Source organism: Struthio camelus, chromosome 1 (assembly GCF_040807025.1).
Source record: "Struthio camelus isolate bStrCam1 chromosome 1, bStrCam1.hap1, whole genome shotgun sequence".
NCBI lineage: Eukaryota > Metazoa > Chordata > Aves > Struthioniformes > Struthionidae > Struthio > Struthio camelus.
Window position 1 is genome coordinate 44,867,938 of NC_090942.1, and position 21,513 is coordinate 44,889,450.

General features: G+C 37.3%; 1 protein-coding gene across 3 annotated transcripts in view; it reads left to right on the forward strand.

The window, feature by feature from the left end:
• SYT1 (synaptotagmin 1) overlaps window positions 1-21,513 on the forward strand; it is a 356,739-nt gene that overhangs the window by 113,012 nt on the left and 222,214 nt on the right. For all 3 annotated transcript variants that reach the window (XM_068936351.1, XM_068936357.1, XM_068936356.1), the window contains exon 2: window positions 10,897-10,958. The gene's annotated coding sequence lies outside the window, so the exon portion shown is untranslated. The remainder of the gene's footprint in view (window positions 1-10,896; window positions 10,959-21,513) is intronic.

A 21,513-nucleotide genomic window follows, 5' to 3' on the forward strand; every position in this document is an offset into this window, starting at 1 on the left:
AAATTACTCCATACATCAGCTGAGACAGAACAAATGGTTTTTCCCTTCAAACTGCTCCAGTGTGCTATTTGAGTGCAAATTAGTAGTTTTTATGAAGTGGCTAAAGGTAGGTCTGAGTAAGCTATACCTCAGAGAATCTAATAATCAAAAACTGAACAGGATTCCTCAAGATGGATGTGAAGATTAAATTGAATGGTTGCTTGGGTTAAACATGCGGATCTACAAAGAGGGAAAAATATTGGAATATGTAGAATACTTAGCAACATTAACAAAAGTAGTCCAATTAAAATATTTGCCATATGGGTTTTTTAGGGATTTCAAATAGAGCTTTCTTGAATTTTCTTTAATACAGAGATGCTAACGTTAAATGTTACACATGAGGTGATAATTACAAGGTAATTATTAGATTTTCACTAAATAGAGGTTTTGAATAGATTCCTTCTGGCAATATCTAGCTGAGGAAGTTGATTTTATAGCCAAATACAATATCAAGATGTCTTTTCCTTACTCCACTCTGTAAGGAACAATAACCATAACAGCCTCTTTAGTGTTCCTAGCCATCTGTACCTAGACGCTCTGTAATATATGATGTGCTACTTTTTGATTAGGCTATCAGATCTTCTGAATGTGGATTCGATGGTTCCTTTGTTCCTTTCATGTAGACTTGCAGAACTATCACTTGTCCTTTATCCTGCATTTTATAATAATATCTTTGCATATAATCTGCAAGGATTGGCTGTTAAGCTCTTCCGTCACAGCCCGGGGTAACACCTGGCTGATTAAAAGAAGGTCTGCCTGAATCCCCCAGTCTCTAGTTTTTTGCTTCTAGTTTCAAGATGAAAACAGTCACCATGCTTCAGAGTTTCTCCCCCAGGACTGCAAAATCATCCCCGTTTGTGAGGCACATATGTGTACATAATGTAGAGAAAGAAGTACTACGATACTGAAGTGCCTTCTCTCTATGATATAATAGCATGATTAATTTAGGCCCGAATCTCAGCTGCAGTGGGTAACTAAAGCTTTCATTGTGCTTCCTTATGGGAGAAGATGAATTTTACTTTTGTTGCACAGGTCAGCCCTAAGCAATTCATTGGTCAGGTAAAGAAGCCAAGCTAGCCAGATACTTTGTGCTACTAGCTAGGGAAAGTGGCCTGACTTAGCCACGCTCCACAAAGACACCTCCTGCAGTTTGCTCTGAGGACCAAATTGTCCTCTCTCTTGCCCAGTCAGCCAGGCCAGAGGCCCTTTGTCTCAGAGGTAGGAGACATTCCTGCTACTGCTGGAGTGACTGCTGAGCTGGCTCTGCAGCTTCTTAGAATCAAGGTAGCGTTTGCAACAGTGGCCGCTCACATTCCCAGCCAGTACTTCTCCCAGGCTATCAGTGTTTGTCACCCAAGGTTCACTCTTACAATTTAGGTTACATAAGATTCTCCAGCACATTGTAGCCTAACTGTAAACTCTAGTTTGCATTGCTGTTGGCATTCACATATTTTATACATAGGCAATGCTTTTGGCTTGGTTTTTTTTTAATTTGGTTTGATTTGTCCGTTGGTACCTGTGTGCTTACTCCTCTCTGTCTAGGCAAAAGGAAAAGTACTGAAGAAGCAGAAAGATCTACTGACTGGTCATCTCATTACTTCTGTTTGAGGGCCAGCCATACTGAGCAGTGCATTTGATTTTTACTTCTGTAATGACACTGTATTCTGCTCCTCCCAGGAGACAGTGCTATTTGCTACAATGACAATCACTGAAAAAAAAAATATTCCGGGCAGTTTGAAATAAGAAAGGCACTTGGCAGTGTCAGAGATGGACTTTGAAAAATGTGACAAGTGTGAACATAACAAACAGTTTTACAAAATCTGCAGTGTTCAGTTCTCCAAATTCCAGAGGTATCTCCACCAAATCCAAAGGGAAAAATCTTCATTAAGGTGATGACATTTCATTCTCTTATTAGTTTAAAATCTGGGGGTTTTTTTAAGCTTATTGTGTACATGAGAGCACTGAAATTTCACATGAAGGGAAAAAACCAGTTGTCTTGTGATATGAAGCTCCCAGATAGTTAGAGAAAGATGAAAGGGAGCAGAGAGCAGGTGGTGTAGAACAAAGAATGTTGCATGGTAGATGCAGAACAAGCAACGTTTTCATGGATGGCAGCTTCAGAAACTGATGTGCCTGTTTTTACGGTATTTGGTTTGTTGCTTGCCAAAAGTCTGAGTATGTAATCACGCCTTCTTGGACTAGTAAAAATAGAGGGTAACTTGATTTTGTTTGTATTTATGCTTGCTATACTTGTATATTTCTTTTTAATAATCTTCTTCAGGAGAATTAAATCAATAGCAGGAATAAAACTTACAATATACGAAAGAAAATGTAGGCTACCACTATACCCACAGTGACTTAACGTTTCTTAGTGCGCATACCTAGGTGAACTGCAGAACAAGTCTGATTAGGGTTTTCTCTCACTCTAAACATTTTTTTTCCAGTGATACATTTAGATGGCCAGCAAAAAATTGAAGTTGCCACTGTGAGTCTCCTTAAAGTAATGCAGAAAGGCCATGAAAACAACTCACCCGTAGGATTACATTGATTAATCTGCTCAGGTGCTACTCAGTAGCAGGTTTCATGGGTGAATTGCTGGCCCACATTAGTACTTTGTTGTAAAGTAGAATTGAGAAATAAATAAATTAAAAAAAAAAAAAAACTCAGGCCAAACTTTCAGAACAAAAAGATCAGCAGCATATGTGACATATAATCACTTCCTGCGTGGGTATTGCAGCAGGTTCTCTTGTACTGTGATAAAAGCTATTGGGTATTGAATCTCTAAACACTGAAATACAGCCAAACATTGAAGGTACTGAAGTCTTTATGAGTGATTACAGTTAGATGACTTGTGTTAGTTCCATAAAATACACCAGCTGCTAATGGGAAGATCTATGTTACCTTTCTAGGAAGGATTTAGGAGACTGATTAATAACCTTCATTATGTTTGTGAATAAATCTTTGGTCAATAGCTGTGGCAAGTAACCCAAACATGACTTCTGAAATCAATTTTTGCTAGAACTATTTTCTTATTGTTTTGTATAAGCAAAGAAATCTGATTTCCCTTTGTTTCAAGTAGTAGAAGCAACTTGGGAAGGGATGGATTTCTTTGCTGGGAAATGATTCCGAAGATAATGGCAGCTCTTTCTTTTTTTGACTAGGAAAGACAGAAAATATTTGGAATTAAATTCAGTGAAGTGTCATGTTATGAGTGCTGGTTGTTTCAGCTGAAAAGTTTCTCTTAGGAAAATGAAGTTATCTTCTGTTGTATAAACTTCTTAGGGTTTCTTATAAATGTTAATAGTATTCTTGTGTGTTCGCATCTGTAAATATAAAGACCTGTGCTTCATGTAGAGGTTGAAAATTCTATTATTTTCTAAGAAAAGGCAGAGATATACCCAGCAATCACAAAGCAAGAATAGCAAACAAAGCTATGCATTGTGGAGAGTCTTCCCAGAGCAGTTTCATAATTACTAAGTGGCAGATGAAGCAGAATTGTTGAAGTATCCCTCTGTAGTGTGAACACATCCAAGTTGTCTACTTTGACTGTCTGTCGCATGTAAAGATTTTCTGGGAGTCTGTGCCACATTTGGTGTACATCCATATCTCTGGCACATCTGACATCCCATTTATACACTAGAATTACATTCGTTCCACTACAAAATACGTGTAGTAGAGGAGAAGCCATATATCGTCCTGGATATATACTAGAGAGAACATTAGTACTCCCCAAAAATCTGATGATCCTTTGGCATTCCTGCCTATGGAAAAGAGTTGTCATAAGAACATAAGCTCAAGTTGATTCAGATACCAATTTGTGACTGTACTGTCACTGGCCATGCATTACCTTGGGCTTATTTTTAAACTTAAGAATGATTTTGTGGATAAATATAGTGTTACTGTGACAGGTGACACTATTAGTATTATCACTATTAATAGGTTGTGTTTCATGAAAAACCTGCTGATTCACGAGGTTGTTTATTGATTCTGAAGTTATGATACTGACCTAAGTGTGGTTCATTCAGACACCAGGGTAGAGGGCTCTTTGGAGCTCTTCGGACATCAGACCGAGCCTGAGGATAACGCAGAAGTTGTAAAAGGTGAGCAACAGGAGATTTGCATCCTCCAGGAATGAGAAACATGTAGGGCAACAAGGCATATTCTGGGCAGCGTTAGTGAGAGAAACAGAAGTTGTGCAAGTGAGAAGCATCAGGCAGCTGTCAGTGACAGGCCAGGATGCTTGAGGAGCACCTAGGACTACTGTTAAATCTATATATGAGTTATATATAGCAGAAAGCCAGTATGTCAGATGGAGGTGTGGAGGATAAGCAAGGAGGTAAACCTGGAGCAAGAAGACAGGACAGTTTCCGATGAAAAGAAGACGGCAGAGTTGTAACTCTTGGATCTGTAATCTGATAAGAACTGAAATTTGAGGAGAGCAACAGATGAGCAGCATGTTTGAATATTAGGTAGTGGGTAACTAAATACAAGTGAACAGTGAGCAGAGGCCAAAATATCAGCTTCGTTGCCAGTAGTGTAAAAAAAATACTCCTGGAGACAAATTCTCCAATAAACAGAATGCTTTGCTAAGCACAGATATGCCTTGAGCTGGGAGCCTGTGAGGTGGGACGCAAGGTGGGGTGGCCAAGCAGCTGAGTGAAGAGGCAGAGGAAGCTGGGGGTGAATACTGGTTTTACCTCTAGCCCCCAGTGACCCACTGTGTATTCTGCTAAACTGTGGGCTATAGTTTTTAGGTATTGTGTGTCAAGACCTGGGAGAGTCTGCAATCTAGATAATATCTGTAAATTTGGATGGCTGTCCAAACCGCAGCTCCCCTGAACACATACTCAGTCTGGATGTAGCGTGGTGAACAAATGCTGACGTGTGTGAATGAGGCTGGGAGCATTTCTCCTGCCCTGCTAGGCGGGGAGCAAATGGTCTGCTCAGTATCTTTCAGCTTCATTTTCTTGTGAGGAGAATGTTCCACTGTTTCCCTGCAGAGAAACAGGATTTCCTGCCTTTGGACAAGCAGCATGTAGGTTTTTCTCTCCGTCTACTCCACTGTTCGGTCTCATCTCTCCATTTTGACTGCTTCTTTGTTGTTTCTGTGCCTACCACAACCAGTTTTTTACTCCCTCTTTGCGTGTTCCTTCATTTTGATTCCTTTTCTCCGTTTACTCTTCTGCTATATTTTATTTTTTATGCTATGTCACCCTAAATTTCTCCCTTCTCTTAAAAAATGGCTTCTTGTCTTTGTTGCTCTGTATTTTCTCTTTCACTGCCTGTTTCACTACCTGTTTCCTTCCTCTCCAGAGAAGAGGAGGTACTCATGCCTCTTAAGCAAACCAGCAGCATGCATCCACATGTTTATTCCGTGTCTCCACCAAGGTCTTCCCTCTGTGTCCTGATTTCTCCTCCTAGTTTTGAGAGGATAGAGAAGCTGGTAACAAGGTCTTGAGGGCCGAAGTTTGCCACCTGCCTTCTCTGCACACTGACATCTAATGGCACACCTCTGAGAATTTTTTAAAAATTTTTATTTTATTTTATTTTAAAAAATATTTAGACTGGCTCTACTGTCTGTAGGTTGTTTTAAAACCCTATGGACCATTGTAATCCAAAATGTGAGAGCTGATGAGTACATCTTTGTGTGGCACTCGCTGAGTTAATCCCATTCCGTACACAGTTGAGAGGCTTTCAAAAAGGGGGTCCATAGAAGTGCTTAGTTTTCCTCCTGGTATTTATTCCCTAGTTAAACTGGCTAATTACTAGATTTTTCACCAAATTTGCAATAAAGATGGCAAAAAAATTACTTTTCTCTAGTTTGTTTGTTTGCTAGAGAAATTTTTACTCTGGATTTTTGATTTATAGCATATCAAAGACTACTGAGCCTCCTTCCATTCATTATTCTACAACTCACTTGTTTATGCACTGTCTCTTCCACAATGATACGTGTGCCTGTTTATCAAGGAACAGGTATATTGTTTTCTGCTCTTCTGTACTCTTCTCCATCATTGCTTATTAGCAGGAAGGCGGGGGGTGGGTGTGAGGGGAAGACTGCTGTCATCTAAAATGTGGTAATTTAAATGAATGCTATTTAGTCTTTCTTGTGAGGGTGTATTTAAAATTGGTTCTTGTGTTGTTATATTACAGGCCTGAGTTCAGTCAGTAATGACCTCAATAGTGCCTGTTTTAATGTAATCCCTCCTTGCTGACTGCTGTTCCAAGAATAAAAAATTAAGCCAAAAGATTTAATGAAATCCTTCGGGATTAGTGCTCACTGGGCGGGGGAAATTGCATATCAACCTTTTCTCTGTACTCTAACCATAAGGTTTGGTATTTGAATAGGAGGGTGTCCAAGAGAGACAACTCTGAGTTCATCAATAATTTACATTTTTGTTAGTTACAAACCTGGTATTTGGGATTCTGTTGCCATAGCAATCCATCTGGGCCTGAACGGATAGTGTTTTAAGTGGTGGTTGTATACGGATTCACAGTGTGTGCTTTAAATCTCATCTAAACTAATCCTCAGATCTGTTCTGTGACTCATTTGAGGCTTCAGCAAAATCAATGTTACTCACAGTAAAAAGTTCATGTCGAGGAAATTAAGCCTATAAAATATTAGAATATGTATATGGCTAAGGTTTTTGAAGTTGATAATGTAGGACAATTTCTGTTTCAATATGTGAAGCAATTAATAAATGCCCACAACTCCATTTTCTCAAAATACATTTAATTTGTTGCACATTATGCAGCTAGAAATTATCCAGACTATGTACTGGTTTATTAGATAATTTATACTTCATAATCGAATGCTAGCCTCATTTTCCTAGATGTCAGTTTTATGTTTTACAGGATGTCAGTCTATTCATAATACTGTATAACTTCCACTTTCAATTAATCTGATTTTCTCTCTCATAAATGGTTCTAAGGCTGAGAATAAAATTTGAAATTCCCATTTTTGCTTCTAACAGTACTAAAGCTGGGTTTTGAGACTGTGTTAAACTGAGCAGGCTCTCACCCACAGGTTTTAAGTTTGACCTTTGGTTATATATTTGACTTTGCAACCCAAAATTTCCAAGCTTATTCAGATCCTCCCGCACAGGCCACATAAAGGGACATCTTCAGGTTTGATAGACAATTAAAGCTGGGAGAAGTTTCAGCTTTATCAAAAACAAACCCCTTTGAAACTGGTTTCCAAAGCTTTCAATTCTTCCTGAGAAAAATGTTGTCCAGTTGTGTCCTCAAATTGTCACTATACTGTAGCATACACCTATTTTCAGCTTTCATTGCTCAAGAGTATAGAGATTTACTCTTCAATACTATTCCTCAGTGTTTGAAAGGAAAGAGATAAAAATATGCAAATGCTAGATGCTTTACTCCTGACTTTTTAGTGCATACTCCTAAAAAGACAGAAATTGTTTCTTCATACAGTTAGAAAAGACCACCCTGTTCTTCTTGTCTATACATACAACAGTAGGGATAGATTTAAAAAAAAATGCAGATGGCCTAAGAGATCTTGAAAAAACTTTAATTACCATGCAACTACTATTTCATCTTTCGTGATGTGGTTCAAGGTGAATTATGAAGCATATAATAGAAGGGGCTCATTTTGGTCATGGTTTTGTGATTTTGTGATACTTTATTGCCTGTAATATATGTAAATCTACTCCATTTCTGTATGAGTTAAAAAAGAGTTTCCTGAAAAAAACTACAAAAACCCGTTGATTGCAGTGGAGTAGGATTTAATTGCGTGAGTGAGGACATGCGCATATATTCTTAAGTTCAGTGTGGCTGATTGAGCTTCATTTATTTCAGAGGTCCAGTTTTTCTGCCGTGGCTTAATGAGGCTGTTTCCGTAACTGGTTACAGCTAAATGTAACTGGTTACAGCTAAATGTAACTGGGAACAGAGAACTTAGAATTAACTGAAAAAGGCTTTGTTTTGATTGATTTTGCATAACCTTATGACTAACTGAAGTAGAAGTTGCAGATTATTTGAATGATTCCTTACCCTACAATTACATGCCCTAAAGTATCTTCTCTACATACCATTTGTAAAACACAGATTATGCTTCAAAGGATTATTACAAGATGTATTCAGGCATATCAAAATGTGTTTCTGTTGATATTTGCAATGGTTTCATCAGAAAAAGTCTTCCCTTTCAAATAGTACGGAAATGAAAACTGAGCCTTGAAAGATACTAGTAATATGACAGATGCTATTTGTAGCTCTAGAAATATAGTTGTCACTGCAGGGGATCTCCTGCACTGAAGACCCACAGGAGTCCATAACCAAGGGTGAATGAATTAATCTTCCAGCACATCTTAAAAAAAATAGCCTATGTTTAATAATAAGTAATAGAAACACAGTTGAATTTCTCTTGTAATTTTTTTATCTTTTTCTACAAAAATGAATCTTTTCTATTTACTTTACTCTCTCTATATATTTTTAGCACTGCAAATCCTTTCAAAGAGTAGTCTTCTGGATTATTGTTGATTTTTATTAATTGTTTTTTACTTATTCATTCCACATCTGCATTATGTTTCTTGTACATTTTAGAAACTCCTTCTGTCAACTTCAAGGGAGCAAGCAGGCTAGCAAGCAGGCTGTGTCTATTTTCACTTAATGAGGCACCACTCCTACTCATGGTTTTGCTTAATTTGGCTTCTCTTATCTAGAACATGACCTGTATTTTTTTTCAGTTATTTCCAATTAATACACAAGTAAACATCTGTCTTCTTTCTTTTACATTTTCTGTCTCTGTGGCAGAAGAAACAGTTAATCTTCAGAAAGGCTCGATAATAATATGACACAGCTTGACATAGACAGCTTAGAGAAACAGGGGAAGATTGAGACGGAGTACCACAGTGCAGGTGTGACTTTGTGTATTAATTTCTCTAAAGCGCCTGCAGCTACCTCTATTCCAATGTAAGATGTACATGCAGACCTGAACCGAAACCCTGGGTCTGAACCCCAGGGAAAAGGGTTGGATTAGGGCTTTTAACTGGAACGTATCCCTGCAATGAGCCAAGCTTAATGCATGCGGTTTTGGAAAAGTTCAGATTTGTGTCTGAATTTGAAATCCGTAAGTTTAGGAGGGTTTGAATGACAGGGAGAGGAAAAATTTTGGTTGAACCCTTACAAGAGATATTTAAGTACAATAGTTCAGCTTAGGTCTGTCACTGGTGTATCAATAGATTTTTCTACGGCTAATAAGGAGCACCAAGCTTTATAGGGCCTGCTAATACTGTTTTCAGGTGTGTTACAAACCCTAGGAAAGAAATGAGTTGATTCCACAGTTGTGCTTTGCACCAGCACATGAATTATTCTAAACCCTTTTTGAAACAAGAGTTTCTTATCACTGTCCAGCTGATTTAGCCTTGTTCAAGTGCTCCACAACTCCTTATTGATGTCTAGGACATAACAGAATAGGCTGCTAAACAGAAGAACTAACCCATATAGTTTTTTAAAGGTTTAAAAATGAATAACAAAATAATACTCTATGCTTCAGACCTGTGGAATATATAGCCCTCAGCCCAAACAACCATGATTTGTTGCCTAACAGGTTTCTTCAGTGGGTTACATACAAAAGAATGGCTTCTGGGACATCACAGATATTGAAAGAACTATGCAGGAGGCAGTACTAATTTCTTACTAAAAAAGAAAGGAAAAGTAGATTTTTAAATCAATTATGTTCTGACTCCTTTATTATTTGGGTCATTAAAGATAGTAGCCTGGTTAATTTGGAGTGAGATGCTGGAGGGAATCATGATTTGCCTTTTTTACAGAGCAGAGCAAGGGTTGATGTGATGTAGGCTGACAATTTCAGGTAACGGCAGTTTCATCCTTCTCTGGAAAAGTTGATCTAAAAGTAAAAATATATTCACCTATCTTAGTAACTATCCATTTGGCTCTCTTGTTTATCTGCATCAAACAAATTACTCATCTTTGCATTTAAGCACCTTCACAGTTTGATCCTGCCTGCTCTTTCATGTCTTACCTGCTTTAAGGCATCAGTTTCTGCTACTGTTGCCAGCCCTTATTGTTCATCAGTCCAATTTTCCCTCTACTCCTATGCTTCCTTTATTCATGATAATTGTTCCTTGTAAAAATCTGCAAAGCCAGTGTGCTGTGTGCCTTCAAATCCTGCCTTAAAACTCACCTCTGTTGTGATACCTGTAAACCACCCAAGAAAGGCTCAGCAGCTGGTGTGCTGTGATCAGTGCTTATTATGCTAATTGCCAGCATGAAACAGTGGGAGTGAAGCATCAAACATCACTCTGCAGCACGTCCCCACGCTTCTCCTGCGAGGGGTGGGGGAAAAAACTAGGGCCGTCATTGGAGGTGCACACAGTTTCTTCTTTTACTCCTCAGTCTAATAAGGTAATGTGGCCGAGATCTAACAGAGTGTGAGACTTTAATTTTGAAGGGGGTTTTGCCATGGCCACAGGTGTGAAAGCCTTTTACCTTCCCCAAAACCGGGGAGAGCCACAGGTGTCCAGATATGATTTTGATGTCCAGAATGTAGTAACAGGTTTCAAAAGATATTTGTCTCTATACCTGTGGATTCCTGGTTTCTGCTTCTGTTGTAGGACGTAAGACTGGAAACTTTGTCTTTTATGGAAAGGGAGTTGTGTGCAGGAGATCTAGATAATGTATATATATGAAGTTGTTTTAAAATTAATTGAACATTCCATTAGTACTTCTTTTCTGGACTCTTTCATGAAAACCTTGGTCTTTGAATCTTAGAGTTAACCAAAGCTAAATTTAAAAATGGCAAACTTCTGTGGCACGAAGGAAACCAGGCCATTTATTGTACATGAATGATAAATATATATATATTTGTTTTTCTTACAGAAACGTGGAATCCTGAATAAACAAAGAGAAGAGAGTTAAGCACGCAATCTACATTGTGAACAGTAAGTGAACTAATTACATACTCTGAAGCTGAACACTATTTGTACTTGCATCTTGGGTATTTTTCCCTATTTGCAGTTCTTTTAACAAATATAAGGAATTAGTGCAGTGAACATTCCTGCCTTCCATCCCGCTCAGTTTCATTTCACAGGAGTACATTTTTATTTATCCTATAATCATCTATGGTAAGAGGCCCAGATAATCCCTGCAATGTATCTTTGTTGCTGCCCATAGTGAAAATCTGGCTTTTTCCTTTCACTTCTCAATAAAAGTGAATTGAGTTGCTGGAAAGTATCAAGCTAAAAACAGAATTACACTAACATGTTCTTACATCTGAAATTTTACAGACCAATACTTAGGTTTTCGGTCAGTATAGTCTGTTCCTGTTGGGTGGGAACATAAGAGAATAAGAGAGTTTTATGGATTTGTGTTAGCCAGTTAATCATTGATCACTGTTTCAGACCAATCCCCTACAAGCACAGCTGCTTGTAAAGATTGGTCTTTGATAACTACTGTTTTATAAAACATCAAGAAATTAAGACTGTCTGTTGAGACAAGCTGTGTTTGTGTTGTGGATGATATTATTGATGTCGTCCTTTGAAAATAATCTCAGGTTGCTGATGAAGTACCAGTTGTGATACTGTGGAAAACAGATAGTGCTTTTATTGTGAATCCTGAGCAATATGCCCTGGCAAAAGAAGCAGGGGATATGGTTGTACTGCATTATTGGGTATCAAAGCGTAGCACTATCCTTTGGAAACCATCATAGGTGAATGCATGTGAAGACATTTCTCCTAACAATTCAAACATAACAGTTCCTCTGTTATGTGCTAGTAGAGGCTGCCTCTTTGTGGCAGAAGGCTGTGGACCGTATGTACTGCCCAGAGGACATATGTGGTTCTGTAACATTTTACTTACAGAATATATGTCTGAAAGTATAATGTGCAGTAGAACTGAAGGAATTTTTTTGTCGTATATGTCATATATGAAATCTTTATTCAGGGATTCCACAGGTGTGTGGAACAGACTAGACTTGGATAGGAATAGATCTTGGATATGTTTTGGCAAGCAGATAAAAATGATATTCAGATGTAAAAAAAAAAAAAAAAAAAAAAAAAAAGTAAACCTGAATACCAAAAATATGCCCAATATCTCTCTGAGCAACTAAGTTCAATAATGAGTTTTATCCTAAGTTTAATCACTGCTATCATGAAAGGAAATGTGTGACATTTCACTGAAGCTGAAGGCAACATAACTCTTCTTTGAAAATCTGATGCTATGTATGTATGGCTGTTTATATAATGCACCCAACTGTGCTACCAATTTCAGGCATATGAGACATGTATATGTTTCAGGAGATCATTAGAAAACAAATTAACTTTTAAAAAACTCTAAAAACCCAACAACAGTATTGTCTTCTATTTATTCATTCCTTTTAACTTCCCATTGCTTCTTCTGTCAATCTTACATTTACAGTCTTGACATTCTGTCAGTCCTCCGTTTTCTCTCCTTATCCTTCTCACTTCCTATGGCTATCTATCATACCTCTCCTCACCTTTGATTTTTTGAGTCTTATATCTACACAGGTAAACTATAACTTAATAGTTGCTCCTCATGTCTCCCACACAGTGCCATTTCTTCTTCCTCTTTGCAGATTTGACTTGTAGAGTGTTCCTGATATTAGACAAATTCTGAGCTTGCCAGGCATTTATAGTATGAAACAGATATAATGCAGACCAAAGGAATCCAATAATGCACTGAACCATGCCATATGCCTATTTCTGAGCAATTGTGAAGGGTTGCGATATATGAAATATATATATATATATATGGATCAGCTCTTGCAGTTTTTATTTGACATACAGAGAAATACAGTGGGAGTTTGGGGAGCTGTTATTTAAAACATAGGATACCTTCAAACAAATCAGTTATACTTTTCCCCAGGACCTTAAGTTTTGGCAGCAGATGACTGATGGAAACACGTATAAATGTTAGCAATTCCAAGCAATTCACATAATACAAATGATGTGTGCCATACAACAAATTGAGAAGTTGCTGTAGACCTGTTCGTAGGAAGTGAATTCCACCATTACAGACACTCGGACATATTCTCTTTACTTGTATTCTTCTGTCAACTGGCCGGAACTCACAGACAGCTGTTTCAGAATAGCCTGGATTTATTTGTGTATAGAGAGAAAAAATTAATCAACTCTTATTGATACTCCATCACATGAAAACTCTCTCTCCTGCTGGCAGAATAGGTTGATGGAACCTTTTCATAGTATTCCATCAGTTAATCTTATCAGTCATGGTATTATGATTATAAACTACAAATGTCCTAACAATGAATATATAATTACAGAAATGAAACTGTACAGTGGTTATTTAACATTTGTAATGTGTAATTTATTTAGCACTCTCTTTGGCAGATACATGGGAAATTAGAATAATAAAACAGAAATAAAATTACATTTAACTTCCATCGCGCATTGGTGAGGAGCCATGTTACTGGCTTCATCAGATTATACATTCAGCCATGTAGGCTACCTTTGGGTCGACTTAAAATACATGCTTTGTGAACTGTGTGTTGTTTGTACACTAAGCAATAAATCATTCTCTTGACGCTGGGTTTGTTATGTTATGTATCTTCATTTTAAAGTATTTTTTTTTCCTCAACAGTTTTCCTGAATAAAAAGCTGAATTTCAAAAAACTTAGAGCTAAGAGGCAAAAATACTGGATTCTAGAAACAGATAAAATTAATTTTGTTCTAAGTTCTTATCATGAAAGGGCAAAATGAAAGTGATAATATAAACTACATTTTGCATTTTTTAATTTTTATCATCTTTATTTTAAATGTAAGGCCTTTGTCATTTGGCTTTGGTGTTTCAAAAGATCAGACTCACGCTTTTGTAATATGTGTACCGAAAAAAAGTGTTCACATACAGTTAGCGGCAATCAAATTTCATCTGCCACATGCTTTGGTTTATCATCTAATTGACATTTTTGATGGCTGCTGGTTAATGACAGTTTTTTCCATTATTCTTGCATAAATATAAGCTCAGGTAATGTGGTATAAATTAGGAGACTGCACAAATTAAGAGCTGATCCGTAAGGAGGATGGTGGAACTGCATTCTACAATCAGATGAGAGGAGGCTTGGCCTGTCAGAAATGATGGTATGGGCAGTTTGACTCCGTTACGTGTAGAGGAACTAAATTCATGTTTTACTTATCATTAGCTCACGAGCACCCACTATTTTAGTTGTTTACCCTCGTTTCTATTTCAAAAGCTACAGTGCTTTATATTTTACCATATAATATCCAGAGGTATGCAGCGTGCCAGAGGTAAGGTAGCTAAATGAACAGATCCTTGGTTTTGGAAGGGTCAGTTTTGCATAAGTTGAATTTATGAGCCTTCAGAAAGAAATGAGTCTGTGGTTTCTGAGTGTTCTCTGCTAATCACAATGATCTTCCATTACATTACAATTTCAATCTTTCATTGCAATACAGTAATCTAGAAGCAGGATAGAAGTGCCCTCATTAACCATGCTCCTAGGTTTTCTTGTTGCCCATTAAGAATCATGTGCGCATACTGCAGGTTTGGATATAATAGTTTACTTGAGTGTTCACACTACCGGAATTATTTAATGAGGTCTTTCCATAATTAGTTTCACTATCTCCCCCCCCCCGCCCCCCGCAACAGAAGTATAAACTTGTTGGTAAAGTATAAAGTAATATTTGCATAGTGTAACTATTTTTTTGCCTCTGTTTTTTGTCATCATGTTAAGGCTATTTAGAGTAGTATATTCGCTGTGACTCATCTGCTTACAAATTTCTGTGCCTCGGAAACAGATTTTTCTTTTTTTATCGATTTTGTATTATAGCCTCAGCTTTGCATTTTTTAATGTGAGATCTCTGATATGGATTTAGATTCTGTAGTGCTCTGAGGTGTGCTAGTTATGCAACCTAATTTTGCAAAATGGCTCTGTGTATGTACTTCCCTGGGGCTTCAGTTTAGTTGTCATCTATCATTTTAGCACAGTGATTGATTACTCTCCAGTATTTAATTTATCTTCTGCAGCTTCTCAGCTTTTTCTTCAATTGGTAAACACATACCTTTCTAGACACATTGTGAAATGATGTGTTTTCCAGGTGCCCCAGAATCATGTAATCACTTTTTTTCTCAGCCAGGAGTTTAACCATTTAAGCCATTTAACCATTTCAATAGATGATTGGCTGATATTTTATCTTGGATTCCATTATTTGAGAGTTTTATATTTGAAATCTGTGTTATATTTTTCATTTTTAAATGCCATTGTAGAAATTTATTCTGAATTATATGTGTTGTGCATTTGCCAATTACTCTCTGTCCATCAAATGATAATAAAAGGATTGAAAACCTTTTTTTAAATCTCTGGGCCAAATGAGTGGGCTAATGCTGCTCCCAGATTATACCAGTGGAATTTAACAAATTGTACACATGAGCTTTCAAAAACTGGATATTTGCCAGTTTAGTTTGCTTTTTGGAATTTCATAGGATGTCTTAACTCAGTAGGATTGACATGTGCTTAGTTTCTTATCTTGTATACTTTGTTCTTGTACTATATAGCTATTTTTAAACATTAAATTGACTATCAGCTTAGCTGTGATTTTAAATAAGGCTCTTTCGCAGTCATAGCAACCTTCCATTAAGAAAAGGGGGGGAGGGGGTTTGCATTAAGCTGTACTTTGCATACACATGGCAGCGGTTTTACGCAATTACTGTGACAACTTCCAGGCATGTACTATAGTGAACTGCTTCTGTGATCCACAGAATATAGAAGCTTTAACTTCACATTTCCCAACTCTTCCAGTTTTTATTACGGCTCTATGCTGTCTGCATTTCGGGATGGGGAGGTTCATCATTTATTTTGTTTTTTTTTACTTTTTAGTTACAGGCTGTATTTAATATTTGTGATTAGAATCTCTTAGTAAGAAAAATTGTGGTGTCATCATAGTGCAGCTTTGCTGACACTGACAACTGTTATTGTAGCCCTGTTTTTAAATACAATCAAGCAAAATGAATAGACAGGGTTACAGGCTATTTTGGGGCAGTTTGGTGGGTTTCCTAAGCCAAATGAAACAACATTGAAAACTTGTGCTTTCGCTCAAAATCAAACAAAGTGATTGTAATGCAGATAGCATATAGAGCATGTTTCTAGTCTCAAGAATGCAAAAAGCTTTAGTTGGGTCATTACAAATAGTAAGAGGCTTTTTTTTTTTTTAATTGAGCTCATCATATATTTTGGAGTTTTTCTCACTACGGCCTGATTCCCTTGACTGTCCTTCAGTCTCATTTTAAACTCTGCTCCAAAATCTCAAGGTTTAGCAACGCACTCTTCATTGAAAGATGGGATTTTCATGTAGTAACAAAGATTGCAGGAGCTGAAGCTTCCAGGGAACTTCCCCAAACATTTATTGCAAAGTCTAGCAATACTGTGCAAACTGCATGCTAGCCTGGAGATCTCAGCTAGTACTGTACAGCAGTGTGCTTTGATCTTTCAAATAGTAAGTCTCTGAATACCTTTTCAGTTCTAACAGAAGCAGTGTCCAGGCTGCTCTTATATCATAAGCCTTTTTCAGTCATCCTTACAGGTTGTGATGCCAAGTAAGAACATTTGTTTTAGGGAAGAAGGATGAGGAAAAAAGGAGTAAGAGGTCGTGTAGAGTGTACAAGCTTAACCAATTTTAATGGGATTTTGCTGTTAAAAGCATGTCTCAGGTTCTGTATGTTTAATATAAGTAAAATGCTTAACACAGGCTTTACTTAAAGGTCTAATTTGACTTCAGGGAAGATAATTTGAGGAACTTAAAACTGCATTAAACTGTTGATTATTAAACCATTAGCTATTAAACTGTTAACAGTTTTCCTGTCGATAACAGTGATCCCTTCTGGAGACTTGTGGTCTATTGGGCAAATATATGTGTAGGGAGTTTTTAAATTGAGAATTACATCTAAACTTTCTAATTATATGCTTACACATTTCTTAAGGAGCATAGAAGCAGTGGCTGTCTGTCTACATATAAAACCATATGCTTTTCTGAAAGGTCTAAATACTGACAATATACAGCTATACTTATAATAAGGAACTGCTGTATCTGTTACTATATGATCATAATTTTTTAATTTTCACTGAAATTTGCCTATTTGCACTCCAGAGGATGGAGCTAGGGCCTGCCAGTGTAGAGACTCCAGTTACACTCTTGAACTAGTCCTTGTCTCAATCCTTATGGTCCAGTTCCATATCCATTTAAAAATAATGATAAACAACGCTGAAAGAATGTGAAACCTGTCTACCTTTTAAAAATGATGAATCAGAGAAAGTAAGTTATTTGTACTTTGTATGAAGCCATCGTTAAGGCACAGGAACTTTACAAATCTTCTGAGTTTGTATAATTTTCACATATATTTGAAAGACTGTAGTAGTAGTAGACTCCAGAAGTAGTAATGGTCATTTATATTAATAATGTACTCAGTAGAATCATTGTATTAAATCACAACTGTAATTCTGCACACACTAATTGTCTGTGAAGTTAAACAGTGAATTTAAGCACACTGAAAGCTGTGTCATGCTCTGCAGCCCCAGCCTGGATCTTATACAGTGGCTTTCACAGCTTTCTAACATTCAAGAAGAGTTTGACAGCTGTAATTTCCCGTACATATGTGGGCTGTCCTTCATGGTTGATCAATACTCAGACTTTAATTCCTCCAGTTTCTCTGGGGCAGTACTAGTAGGGATCATACTCTTAGCCCTACCCGGAATTGTAATGGGAGGTGTTGCTTGGACTTGTCAAGGATTTTCGGTGTGACTCTTGGAAGTTCCCTTGTTCATTAATGTTTGTTTCTCTTCTGCCACATTTTACTCGTGTGTTTTTCTTTTTCCTAAAAAGAACTTCAGCTAGTTAACTTTACTTTCAGTTAATTTGGGGATCCTTTTTCCTGTGAATTTTTCCTTCATCGTTTGAAGAGTATTCATGTAGACAAAAAAAAAAAAAGTATTTATGGCATAGGAGAAATCCAGATGTCTAATATTGAAATTTTTAAAGAAATTTCTAAGAAATTTTGTAAGTGGACATGAGCAACTTGCTTAAAACTTCTGAGTTGCTTTTCTTTTAGAAATGGATGTAGCTGCACAGAACTACTTTCCAGGCTGGTTGGAGTTCAGTCCTGTAGTAAAATTGATAGTGCTGTTACTGGCCTGGAAAAAAAAAAAAAAAGGGTCAGTTATCATCCCAGTGTTGCAAAGACCTTAAAGAACTACAGAAGAACTACGTATTGCTATTGTTTATTGTTATTTTTTCAAACCCTGAGACTTCTCTGAATATCGATTTGTCCAAAAGAGTGTACCACTTAGAAGGAGCCACTATCTTGGTCTGTTTAATAACTGGGTTCATCTATGTCTAATTGTTTTAAGCGTATGGTAAAAGCAACCAAAATTATTTTTGTTTTTAATAACTGTAACTTAAAAAAATACACTTACATCTCATTATTGGTTTGTTTGGTGTCTTCTAATCTTGAAAATACATGTGTAAGACTGTGAACAAATCCTATGAACATCAAACGAAGTTCCCCGTTGGATTTTTAACCATCATAAACTCTCCCTGCCTCCCCTATTCATCCTCCTGGAAAAAACAACAGGCATTGCAAGCATAAATAGTGAGATGGAACTGCGGAAGAGGAATGCTCAGGTATAATTATCCTGATTTGTTACCTGCTGCTCTGACTTCTGTCCCCATATTGTTTCAGACTCTTTTCTCCTTTCATTTTTGTTTACGTTATGGTGAATGTTCCTTGGTTCCCCTTCTAGACCTACCTTCACCATACCCTGGTGGAAAAGGTCCCTAATTTCCCACAGTTGCCTAATCTGTCACCTCACAGTTTTCACAATCCATGATCTTCTTCATTACAGTGGTTTCAAAGAGATAGTGGTAGGGACAAAATGAGACTTTTTTCACTTCATGTCTGATGGAGAGCTATGGCTAGGTTGTGACTGACCTTACAGAGAGGTGCTCATGCTCGTCTGGTGCCCCTTTTATGTGATAAGCACTGCATCTAAGCAGAGAGAAAGCAGTTGCATTTAGATGTTCATACCTTCCTCCTGGTGCCCAAACACCTTACTGCTATTTTACAGAATCATGAGGGAACCTAGCATTCATACCAATATGAAATTTATACCTACATGATATTGGCTCAGAGCCAAACCCTTTGGACCTCTCAATACCCCAGGCAGCAAACTATGTAGCCTTGCTTCTGCTATTCCCTTTTCCATGTTCTCTGGGCATGGGGCAAGCCAGCTAACATTGCTTCAGGTTGAGCACTCTACGTTGGCTTGTAAATGATACATGATTACCTCTATTCCCAATAACTTTTTATTGGTAGTTAAACTGTTAACTTTGGCATGTAGTACTTTCCTAAATTATCTGCCTATAACACATTATTTCTCATCTGTTTGAAGAGGTTCTGTTTTCTGCTGATTAAATATTTTAATAAGAGCACCACAAAGCCCCATGTTTATTTCTTCCTTTTCTTATTGCCTGCACGCATGCATGTGTGCTCGCTCTGTCTCTCTCGCTTGCTCGCTCTGTCTCTCTCTCTTTTTTTTTTTTTTTTCTCTGTTTTGCTGGAACATTATGTCCTCAGTTGTCAAATAGCTTTCTCTCAGCTGAAGTTCCAACGCAGAATTGAAAGAAATCAACCAGAAGCCCTGGAAAATGGTTCATTTTTACTGTGAGACAGAATTTTAGAAGGCTTAAATGAAGGAATTGTATTATTAAAAAGTACAGTTTTAGGCTTGTGGAAAGGGGATCTCCGAGATTGAGCATATGAAAACAGAAATGATATCAAAAGATTATGGAACCTTGAGAGTTTATTTAGTAATGATCTGCTTGTTTCTCAAACTAAATGAAGCTCCACTTTATTAATCCGAAGTGTTCTGTTATTGGTTGCAATATATTAAATCAGGCGTAACGCTCCAAGGTACAGCTTCACTTCAACACTGGGTTGCCAGAAGTAACAATGCCAAAGTGCAACTATCAGTCAGCTGAGGGATATCGATAGAACACTGAAAAACATATGGATGATTAAGCAGGTTGATAATTTTTCAGAAACCACACGTTCTTTTCTGTGCAGTACCAACAGGAGATTTTAAAAAATGTATACAATGTTCAATAAAGTGTTGAGCAATCTGTTTTTATTGACTAATAAGCCGGTTTTGTGTGTTAATCAATTGATCTGTAAGGGAGAAAGAGAAAGGTTGGGAGTTATAGACTTCCATGAGTTCCTTGGTACAAGGAAAGTAGTTAACACTCCAAGAATTATATGACAGTTGTGAATCCTTGCTGCATAAAGCCGTCATGGCTACAAGGAGACATTAAAGCAGCATTGTGTTTTCTTGCAGAGTCCCTTCTGGATTGTTTTCAAATGTTCTCTTAGGCAGAAACAGATATTCCTCTCTCTCCTAGAAAAATGCACGAGAATGGTTATATGTAAGGAAAGCTTTATTACGTTCTTTTCACAGTTTCATCCAAATTCTTTTTGTTGCTAGAAGGTCAGAAGAGCCTTGTGAGAGGCCCTGAAAACCACCCTAGGACTATAAATCTATTGGAACTGTCATTCGAAGGATTGTTCAGGAAGTTGATTGAGATATCTGAGAAAAGGCATTTCTCTAGTACTGAACACTGCTGTGCTGCTAAACGTAATGGCTGGCTTTTGAGGGATGAATCAGCATGCAGCATACCTATCCCTGATTAGCCTTGCTTGTTTCTAGACAATATTCCGATTACCAAAATCTTGCTTCATCGATTTATTAGCTTAGGAATAAAGTATTAGTGCTGTCATAACTTCTTTAGCAGAAGGAACCCTGAAAATTATGACTGGGTAATTGGACAGTTCCTTTAACAACTTCAGACTCACAGATTTACAGTGAACTGAGCTCTGACAGTTTATTTTATAATACTGTGCAACCTGCTTTATGAAAGTTATCTCAAATTGAGGTTTTAGAAATACTTAGCAGGAGATTTAGATGATGTTTATATGTAAGTTATTTTAAAATTAATTGAACATTCAGTTAGTACTTCTCATAGGAATAAGCAAGAGCAGCTGATGAGCCCTGGGTTCCAGTCCTAATTTTAAATTTCATAGACAAATAAACACCCCACCACCGCAGCAAGGAAAAAAAATAGAAAACAGGATGTGTCAGAACATTTCTAAGTAGAACATGCGCAGAAGCATTCATCAGCTTTTAGGTTGCTCACCTCTCCTTCAGTTCTCCTTAGGTATCATGTTTGGATTTGATGTGGTGCCAGTAGAAAGAAGGATTTGCTTATTTATTTTTCTAGGATACGTATAGTTATGCTTAGAAAATGTAGTATGCTGTACTGGACAGAACAGAAATAATTAGTACATGCAGAGATAATACAAAGAAAGAAGGCTGAAAGATGCCACAGTTACTTAGATTAACAAGGGATCTCCATAGTAACTGCATTAAAGATATTTAATACTTGTTTTGTTGCGTTTTAC